This window comes from Rattus norvegicus, chromosome 7 (genome assembly GCF_036323735.1).
Source record: "Rattus norvegicus strain BN/NHsdMcwi chromosome 7, GRCr8, whole genome shotgun sequence".
In the NCBI taxonomy this organism is placed as follows: domain Eukaryota; kingdom Metazoa; phylum Chordata; class Mammalia; order Rodentia; family Muridae; genus Rattus; species Rattus norvegicus.
Genome location: NC_086025.1, coordinates 66,865,274 through 66,875,391, shown reverse-complemented (window position 1 = coordinate 66,875,391; position 10,118 = coordinate 66,865,274). Strand labels below are relative to the sequence as shown.

Here is a 10,118-nt window from a genome sequence, read left to right as displayed (position 1 = left end):
AGACTGAACCCCCCAGTGAAGGTGATTGTTGGGGGGAGGGCGGCAATGGGGGGAGGATGGGGAGGGGGACACCCATATAGAAGGGGAGGGGGAGGGGTTAGGGGGATGTTGGCCTGGAAACCGGGAAGGGGAATAACAATTGAAATGTAAATAAGAAATACTCAAGTTAATAAAGATGGCCAAAAAAGAAAAGAAAAGAAGGCGACGCACCCTGAGAGGTCTCTGGCTCCTCTGCAGTGCGAGTGTTGGAGAAGGGGCGGAGCAGCCGGTGGACATGGTAGCGACCGCAGCGGTGCAGTCCGATGCCCGGCTGGCGCCTTCCGTGTCAGGAGGGTCTGGTTAGGGCCAGAAATGGCCGGAATGCTATCTTAAACAAACAAACAAAAATCTATTTAAATACTTTTTAAGTGTTGCTTAAATGAAGAAAGATATATTAAACATCCAAAACTCCACCTGATAACTATCCCATTGAGACATTGGTCAATCGCTTAATCCAGGTCGACCGTCTTCATCAGAGATCTGAAGAAGAATGTGCAGTAAGGACGGTTTTCCCTTTGAATGCATAACCATGAGTCTCCAGTGGAGGACTTATGCTGGAAGTTGATGGAACTTCATGTTTTTTTATGTCCCTGAAGGATCGTGGAACTATAAATTAAATACTATTTCAATAAAAGTTATTAACAACTTTATTTCTGCTGGATTTATAAGAGTGTCTCCTCAATTTACTTCACGAGCTCTGAGGGAGCGTCTTGGTGAGTTTCTTGGTGTAGATGCTGTTGCAGAAAACTTTTTATTTCTGAAATGCATTGGAAATAAGTTTAGCTGTGGTAAAGGGAAAGCAAGATTCAGAACTGAAACGCAAGTCATTTGCTCCATATGCTCTTCAACCAGAATTGTATTTGCTTCCTGTGATAGATCACTTGGGATGTTTATTCAGCGACGACAGTTAATTTAGATGAACAGCAGAGCCTTAATGATACTATGGAGATTGACAGAACAGTCCACAGACCAGATAGTGTGTCTTTGTCAAAGGATGGACCTGGAGATCCAAGTGGTTGGAAAATACGTGGAGAGACTTCACAAATCAGGAATCAAATCAGAAGGTTGAGGAAAGCACTTTGGGAATTCCAGGTTGCCAGGATCATTGGAAGAGTCAAATGATTACTTTGAGAACCTAAAAAGTCCGTTTCTTTGGAAAAATAATGGTGAGGATGAGGGTGAGGAGGATGATAACACAACTGTCAACCGAAGGCAACCCAAACTGGACAAGGAGCACATTGCCCTGCCAGATCTGATTGATTTTCCTTCATTTCCTTCTCAGCATGTTTCTTCAAGATTAGTGGATACCTCTTTATTGAAAATTGAGAGAGAGAAGATTATTGAACAAACGAAACAAGTAAAGGAAGAACGAAAATATCTGGAAAATATTATAGAAGAACTAATAAAAAAAGTTGAAAAGCTATTTGAGCAAAATAAATCAAAACGATATCATGCCTGTGATAGCTGGAAGAAAAAATATTTTGACACTAAGAAAGTCACAGCATCATTGGAGGAAGTTTTAACAAAACTTCGAGAAGATTTGGAACTTTACTATAAAAAACTGCTCATGCAGCTTGAAGCCAGGGAGCTCAAGATGCGACCAAGGAATCTGGCAAACATCTCAGACTCTAAGAATTATGTTATCATCCAGATTACTGAAGTACAGCATGCAGTTGACCAATTTAAGAGAAAATTGGATACTGATAAAATGAAACTCATATTAGAAGTTAAGAGCACGTGACGCCAGGAACCCAGGGAAGCCTGACTTCTTTACTCTTCACAAAGTGTGCGGAACAAAACGTAGCTGCTCCAGCCTGTGCTTTACATCTGAGTAACGACTTAGCTGCTGGTTGGCTTCAAGTTTCCTATTTGCAAAATGAAGAAAACCAAAGGTTTAAGAACCTTAGAAGTTTCTTGGGCGCAAAGTATATTCTATTTGTTTCTTCATTACCTGTCCTTTCCTGAGAGTCTTGTGTTCAGGGTCCTGTTAGTGTCTGTTTTACTTGTTATACACTGAGATTTTAAACCTAACGTAAAAAATAAGATTATTTTTATTCTGTGTTTTCCAACTGACCTTTATATACTCATAAACGGAACTATCTTGTGCACATGTAGTTAGCAGCTGAGCCTGTTACAGGATGCATAGTATATGAACACACTGTGGTAATCTAGTAAGAGTGAAGGCATACAAGGCAAATGAGGACAGCTCCATGATGTGCTTCAGGAGGATAAGATGGAGTTCACTTTTTAAAGGTACCTCTTTCTACAGATGATGAAACAAGCAGTTTCAGATTTACAGATATTAAAAGCTGAACGGACACAGAAGAAAATGGGTACACCTTTCCGATCTCCAATATGTATGTTCATTTATCTCTTGAAATTTTAAATATTTATTTGAACAAAATTTAAAATAGATTTCATTTTTACTTTTTGTGTGGGCATTGTAAATTATAGCATGAATCTATATAGTAGCTGTTTATTTTAAAGATTTTGAGTTTGTTACCTATTTTGTGCTACTGTATTTTATAATTACTTATTTTTAATAAACTTAAATTACAGGCCAGTATAATGGCAAAATTAATGATTAGCAAAACATATGTTTCAGTAAATACCAATGTATTTGCCAGGATATATAATTTTGTTAATCACATTTTGATTAAAAACAATTGCAACTACATGGACAACAAATTTGTGTTTAATAATTTAATTTGTATTGATTTTAGAAATGTAAAATGAATTTTAGAAATATAAAGTTACTTAACATATACCATAGAAATAAATAGTTTTACTGTCATAAATAACTATGTAAATAGAAAATATATTATTATAACAGATAGATGATAAATCACTTATTCTAATTTGGAAGGGGATTACATGTTAAAAGATAGGAATTATGTACTGGAGTTCAAAGGATACAAACATTCTATCAATGTTCTTTCAGGAAATAATAAAATGTAATGATTTGTTTAAAAAAAAAGAAATGGGTAATAACCTTGAACTCATTTCAATAAGACTTCCAGAACAGAACAACATTAGCACAGGCAGGCAATAAGAGTTTAAATCGTTACTAGGACCCCATGAAACTGCAAAGCTTCATCATAGCAAAGGGAACATTATTCAGACAAAGTGTCAGTCTACAGAACAGGAAAAAGATTTTTCATCAACTAAACATCCAATAGAAGGCTAATATCCAAAATATATACCAAATTAAAAATAAACCCAGATATCAAGAAAATGACCCAATTTAAAATGCAGTACAAACTTAAACAGAGTTTTCAAAAGCAGAACCTCAAATGACTGAGAAACATTTTAAGTAATGCTCAACACTTGTAGTCATCAGGAAAATGACTGATGATGAAACTCCTCTACTTTAAATCCTTTTAAATTTCCCATTGCTTTAGAGGACAGTGCTACTCCTTACCATGCTGGGAAGCTCCTCTCATCTGGCCCCTTCCTTTACTTGTCACTTGTCACCATTCTCATCATCATCTCCCTTCTAGCTATACTAACCTGGCATGGCCAGTGTCTCTCATGTGCTTCTGAGATTTATCTAACACCAGTCAGAATGGCCAAATTCAATAAAACAAATGACAGCTCAAGCTGGTGAGGATGTGTGGAATAAGGAAAAATACTCATCCAATGCTGGTGGAACCACAAAACTGTGTAGACACTACAGAAACCAATGTGGCAGTTCCTAAGGAAGGTGGGAATTGATCTGCTTCAAGATCTAGCTAAACCACTCTTGTGCGTGTACCCAAAGGTTGCTTCACCCTACCACAGAGACACTTACCCATGTTTATAGCTGTTCTCTTCATAATGACCATTAATTTGAAGCAACCTAGATGTCCCTTAATAGAGGAATGGATATAAAAAAAATATGGTACATTTACACAGTGGAATATTACTTAGCTGTTAAAAGGGGGGAAATCATAAAATTTGCAGGCAAATGGATGAAACTAGGAAAAAATAATCCTAAGTGAAGTATCCCAGACACTCAAAAGCAAATGCTTATATGTGGATATTAGCTGAGAAGTCAATGATAAGTTAAAATTTGTAGAACCACAGAGGTTAGGTATAGATTAAAGGACTGGGAATGGGGCAGATAGATCTCTCTAAGAATGAGAAATAGGATAAATAGTTATGGATGGATGGGGAGGGGACTGAAACAGGGGGATAAAGTAGGAAAGTGGAAGGAAGAAGGAGATGAAGGAGGAAATATGGAGGGAGACAGTTAAAATTAAAGACCATTTGAGGGATACTGTGGACTCCTAATAGAGAAGAAGTTTCTGAAAATATATACACATATGAAGGTGATATAAATGAAATAAGAAAATAACACAGAGCCACAACTGGAAATCTTTTGTCACCAAATGAAGCTTCCAGTTAGGAGAATAGGATACTTCTAATTTAGTTGTTGGCCAAAGGGATTCCGTGGGAGCCCTGAATAACCCAGAGTGTTGTCAAGTCTGTAGGTTGTTTTCCACAAACCGATAGTGAAGCCCTATTGCTGAAGACGACACCTACACAACTAACTGAGCACGGAGAAGTCAAGCTGCTACCTACATAGAGCCTTCACCCCTACGTCCCAGAATCTTTGGCAGAGGAAGCTACTTGGCAAGCTACAAAGGAGACATGTAAACACAAAGCCAGCTACAAACTCTTTGATCCACAAAGGTGTCCTGCTTGCAAGATTCTCTAGCACAAAAATGGAATCACAAAGCTTGTGAGTGTAACAAACCCATGTCTGGTTTTACTTAAAGCCAAGTGTGCAATATGGAACCCATGCCCAAGCTTGAGTGATCAAGAACCTGAGACTAGGTACCGGTGACCAAGGTAAAATACTACTGTTCTACTAAAAACATTGCAGTACAATGATATTCTGCTATACTTATAGTTCAGTACCTTACTCAGCCATCATCAGAGAAGCCTCTTTCTGCATCAGATGGGAAAAAATACAAGACCCACAGCTAGAAAATATGTAGAGTGAGAAACCTTGGACCATTCATCCATAAGTGGGATGATCAAATCCTTCCCCTCAGGGTTCAAGGAACCCTGCAGAAGGGGAGGCAGAGAGTTTAAGAGAGAGAGAGATCTAGGGTAATTCAAGCATTTGGGCTAATAGCCACTTATCAATGAGTGCATACCATGTATGTCTTTCTGTGATTGGGTTGGCTCACTCAGGATGATATTTTCCAGTTCCAACCATTTGCCTACGAATTTCATAGACTCGTTGTTTTTGATAGCTGAGTAATATTCCATTGTGTAGATGTACCACATTTTCTGTATCCATTCCTCTGTTGAAGGGCATCTCGGTTCTTTCCATTTTCTGGCTATTATAAATAAGGCTGCGATGAACATAGTGGAGCACGTGTCTCTTTTATATGTTGAGGCATCTTTTGGGTATATGCCCAAGAGAGGTATAGCTGGATCCTCAGGCAGTTCAATGTCCAATTTTCTGAGGAACCTCCAGACTGATTTCCAGAATGGTTTTACCAGTCTGCAATCCCACCAACAATGGAGGAGTGTTCCTCTTTCTCCACATCCTCGCCAGCATCTGCTGTCACCTGAGTTTTTGATCTTAGCCATTCTCACTGGTGTGAGGTGAAATCTCAGGGTTGTTTTGATTTGCATTTCCCTTATGACTAAAGATGTTGAACATTTCTTTAGGTGTTTCTCAGCCATTCGGCATTCCTCAGCTGTGAATTCTTTGTTTAGCTCTGAACCCCATTTTTTAATAGGGTTATTTGTTTCCCTGCGGTCTAACTTCTTGAGTTCTTTGTATATTTTGGATATAAGGCCTCTATCTGTTGTAGGATTGGTAAAGATCTTTTCCCAATCTGTTGGTTGCCGTTTTGTCCTAACCACCGTGTCCTTTGCCTTACAGAAGCTTTGCAGTTTTATGAGATCCCATTTGTCGATTCTTGATCTTAGAGCATAAGCCATTGGTGTTTTGTTCAGGAAATTTTTTCCAGTGCCCATGTGTTCCAGATGCTTCCCTAGTTTTTCTTCTATTAGTTTGAGTGTGTCTGGTTTGATGTGGAGGTCCTTGATCCACTTGGACTTAAGCTTTGTACAGGGTGATAAGCATGGATCGATCTGCATTCTTCTACATGTTGCCCTCCAGTTGAACCAGCACCATTTGCTGAAAATGCTATCTTTTTTCCATTGGATGGTTTTGGCTCCTTTGTCAAAAATCAAGTGACCATAGGTGTGTGGGTTCATTTCTGGGTCTTCAATTCTATTCCATTGGTCTATCTGTCTGTCTCTGTACCAATACCATGCAGTTTTTATCACTATTGCTCTGTAATACTGCTTGAGTTCAGGGATAGTGATTCCCCTTGAAGTCCTTTTATTGTTGAGGATAGCTTTAGCTATCCTGGGTTTTTTGTTATTCCAGATGAATTTGCAAATTGTTCTGTCTAACTCTTTGAAGAATTGGATTGGTATTTTGATGGGGATTGCATTGAATCTGTAGATTGCTTTTGGTAAAATGGCCATTTTTACTATATTAATCCTGCCAATCCATGAACATGGGAGATCTTTCCATCTTCTGAGGTCTTCTTCAATTTCTTTCCTCAGTGTCTTGAAGTTCTTATTGTACAGATCTTTTACTTGCTTGGTTAAAGTCACACCGAGGTACTTTATATTATTTGGGTCTATTATGAAGGGTGTCGTTTCCCTAATTTCTTTCTCGGCTTGTTTCTCTTTTGTATAGAGGAAGGCAACTGATTTATTTGAGTTAATTTTATACCCAGCCACTTTGCTGAAGTTGTTTATCAGCTTTAGTAGTTCTCTGGTTGAACTTTTGGGATCACTTAAATATACTATCATGTCATCTGCAAATAGTGATATTTTGACTTCTTCTTTTCCGATCTGTATCCCCTTGATCTCCTTTTGTTGTCTGATTGCTCTGGCTAGAACTTCAAGAACTATATTGAATAAGTAGGGAGAGAGTGGGCAGCCTTGTCTAGTCCCTGATTTTAGTGGGATTGCTTCGAGTTTCTCTCCATTTAGATCCCTAGAACAAACGAAACTCAAGACGGATGATCAAAATGTGAATGATTCACTCCTTCTTTAAATGAGGAAAAAGAATACCCTTGGCTGGGAAGGGAGAGGCAAAGATTAAAACAGAGACTGAAGGAACACCCATTCAGAGCCTGCCCCACAGGTGGCCCATACATATACAGCCACCCAATTGGACAAGATGGATGAAGCAAAGAAGTGCAGACCGACAGGAGCCAGATGTAGATCGCTCCTGAGAGACACAGCCAGAATACAGCAAATACAGAGGCGAATGCCAGCAGCAAACCACTGAACTGAGAATAGGACCCCCGTTGAAGGAATCAGAGAAAGAACTGGAAGAGCTTGAAGGGGCTCGAGACCCCAAAAGTACAACAATGTCAAGCAACCAGAGCTTCCAGGGACTAAGCCACTACCTAAAGACTATATATGGACTGACCCTGGACTCTGACCCCATAGGTAGCAATGAATATCCTAGTAAGAGCACCAGTGGAAGGGGAAGCCCTGGGTCCTGCTAAGACTGAACCCCCAGTGAACTAGACTATGGGGGGAGGGCGGCAATGGGGGGAGGGTTGGGAGGGGAACACCCATAAGGAAGGGGAGGGGGGAGGGGGATTTTGCCCGGAAACCGGGAAAGGGAATAACACTTGAAATGTATATAAGAAATACTCAAGTTAATAAAAAAAAATAAAAAAGAGAGAGAGAGAGAGAGAGAGAGAGAGAGAGAGAGAGAGAGAGAGAGAGAGAGAGAGAGATATGGAGGACACAAACAGAAAAGGGAAAATAGAAAGGCAAAAAAGAAAAAAAGGTGAGGGAGGGGCACGTGAGAGACACTGGCCATGCCAGGTTAGTATAGCTAGAAGGGAGATGATGATGAGAATGGTGACAAGTGACAAGTAAAGGAAGGGGCCAGATGAGAGGAGCTTCCCAGCATGGTAAGGAGTAGCACTGTCCTCTAAAGCAATGGGAAATTTAAAAGGATTTAAAGTAGAGGAGTTTCAAGATCAGGTCTAAGGTAACATGTTCACCTGGGATGCTGTAGAGAATGGACTTCAGGGCTGGAGACCAGAGACAAGAAGTTCATTTAGCAAGAATCATGCTGCATGAGTAGATACCAGGGAGTCGATCTCAAAAGTATCGGGGAGTTCTTAGTGACCGTGGTTCAGGAATGAAGAGGAAGAGAGGCCAGAGTAATCTGCAAAGGAATGACTGGTGCTCCCTTTGAGTGGCAAGAGACCATTTATTTCTACTTCTAACTTGTGGCAAAAATCTGTACTCATTTTGCAAGGAAGTTTTCTTCTTGCTTCACACCCAGTCTTAACATCATACAATATGCTATATTCTCTCTTTCTCTGTCTGTCTGTCTGCCTGCCTGCCTGCCTTCTTGCCTGCCTGCCTCTCTGTCTCTGTCAGTCTATCTATCTATCTATCTATCTATCTATCTATCTATCTATCTATCTATCTATCTATTATCTATCTATCATCTATCTATCTATCATCTATCTATCTATCTATCTATCATCTATCTATCTATCTATTATCTATCTATCATCTATCTATCTATCTATCTATCTATCTATCTATCTATCTATCTATCTATCTAGCACTTGGATTCCTGGGACTTGGAGGCAGGGCATCTACATCTAGTCTCCACCTTGTATGATTTTGGGAATCATGTGAGCTCCTTCAACAAATGTCTTTAGATATCAACACTAGAAATTACAATGATTCATACATGAATTATTTATATTTCCACAAGTTACAGTTCTTTTATAAAGTAAGGTTTACATATCTATCAAAATATACCTTGATCGAATCAGATCACATGCATAATAACTATGTGAATGTGAAAGTGAATCCCTTGAAGTTCTACCTTAAAAGGATGATTTTTCCCAACTGATGGCTTAATTGCAGTCTTAAGAGAGACCTTAAACCTACTAAACCATTGAGATTCATGATCCACATAAACTGAGATAATGCCATTTTGACTTCTAAGTTTCATGGAAATTTGTCATGCAGTAATATATTCCTAATATATAAAGTTACTCAATTTTCTGTACTGGTCTACATCATAGACTCCATATACTTATAGTGTAGGGTTATAGTGAGACTGTAATGAAAGATGTAATGTAATGCATCTAAGCCAAGTTTGCAATGAACTGTTACTATTATATAAGAGGGGCAAAGCCTAGGGACTATTGAATGGTATCAAAAATAGATAAACAAAGGTTAGGCCCGTGGCTCCCATAGGTGTCCCGTTATAGCAGAACTACATTATTGTAATGCATTCCATGTGTCTTCTCCACTTGACTATGAATTGGATGATCATGGCGGTAGGGATACAGTACATTTCCACACCACTGTCCTAGTCAGTGCTGTGAAGAGACACCATGACCATGGCAACTCTTATAAAAGAAAGCATTTAATTAGTGCTTGCTCACAGTTTCAGAGGCTTAGTCTATTCGCAGCAGGGTACCACACAGGCAGATATGGTGCTGGAGAAGGAACTGAGAGTTCTACACGCAGATCTACAGGCAGCAGGAAGAGAGAGAGAAAGAGATTCTGTGTCTGGCTTGGGCTTCTGAAACTCCCAAGCTCACCCCTCTTCCCCCCCATGACGTACTTCCTGTAACGAGGCTGTGTATCCTGATCCTTTCAAATGGTGCCACTCCATATAAGTCACAATTTCCATTCAAGCCGCAATAACCACTGTGTCTCCAGTGTCTCCCACAGCTGTACAGAGTAGGAATGAACTTACGTTTGTATTCTTTGTAACCACAAAGAGAAGATCCATCATTTTATTATTTACCTTAAAAGGTAATCAATGAGTGCTATTTAAGTGAATGAATGATCAGACGAATGAGAAGACTATCAGAGGCCAGCTCTGCAGCGTGTTCAGTGATCTGAGGAGGAGATATGGGGCTGGAAATTAGTGTACAGCAGGCATACACAGAAACCTGGTGAAGAAAGCCAGGCTCCAACAACTTCATTTTTTTCTCCCACAGCTTACATCCCCAGCAAAATCTCTCGAGCAGTATAAAAACCACAATGTGATTACA

At 39.5% G+C, this 10,118-nt stretch overlaps 1 pseudogene; it reads left to right on the top strand.

The window, feature by feature from the left end:
• The first annotated feature begins 613 nt into the window (after nucleotides 1-613).
• Nucleotides 614-4,867, top strand: Spata1-ps1 (spermatogenesis associated 1, pseudogene 1; annotated as a pseudogene).
• The last annotated feature ends 5,251 nt before the right edge of the window (nucleotides 4,868-10,118 follow it).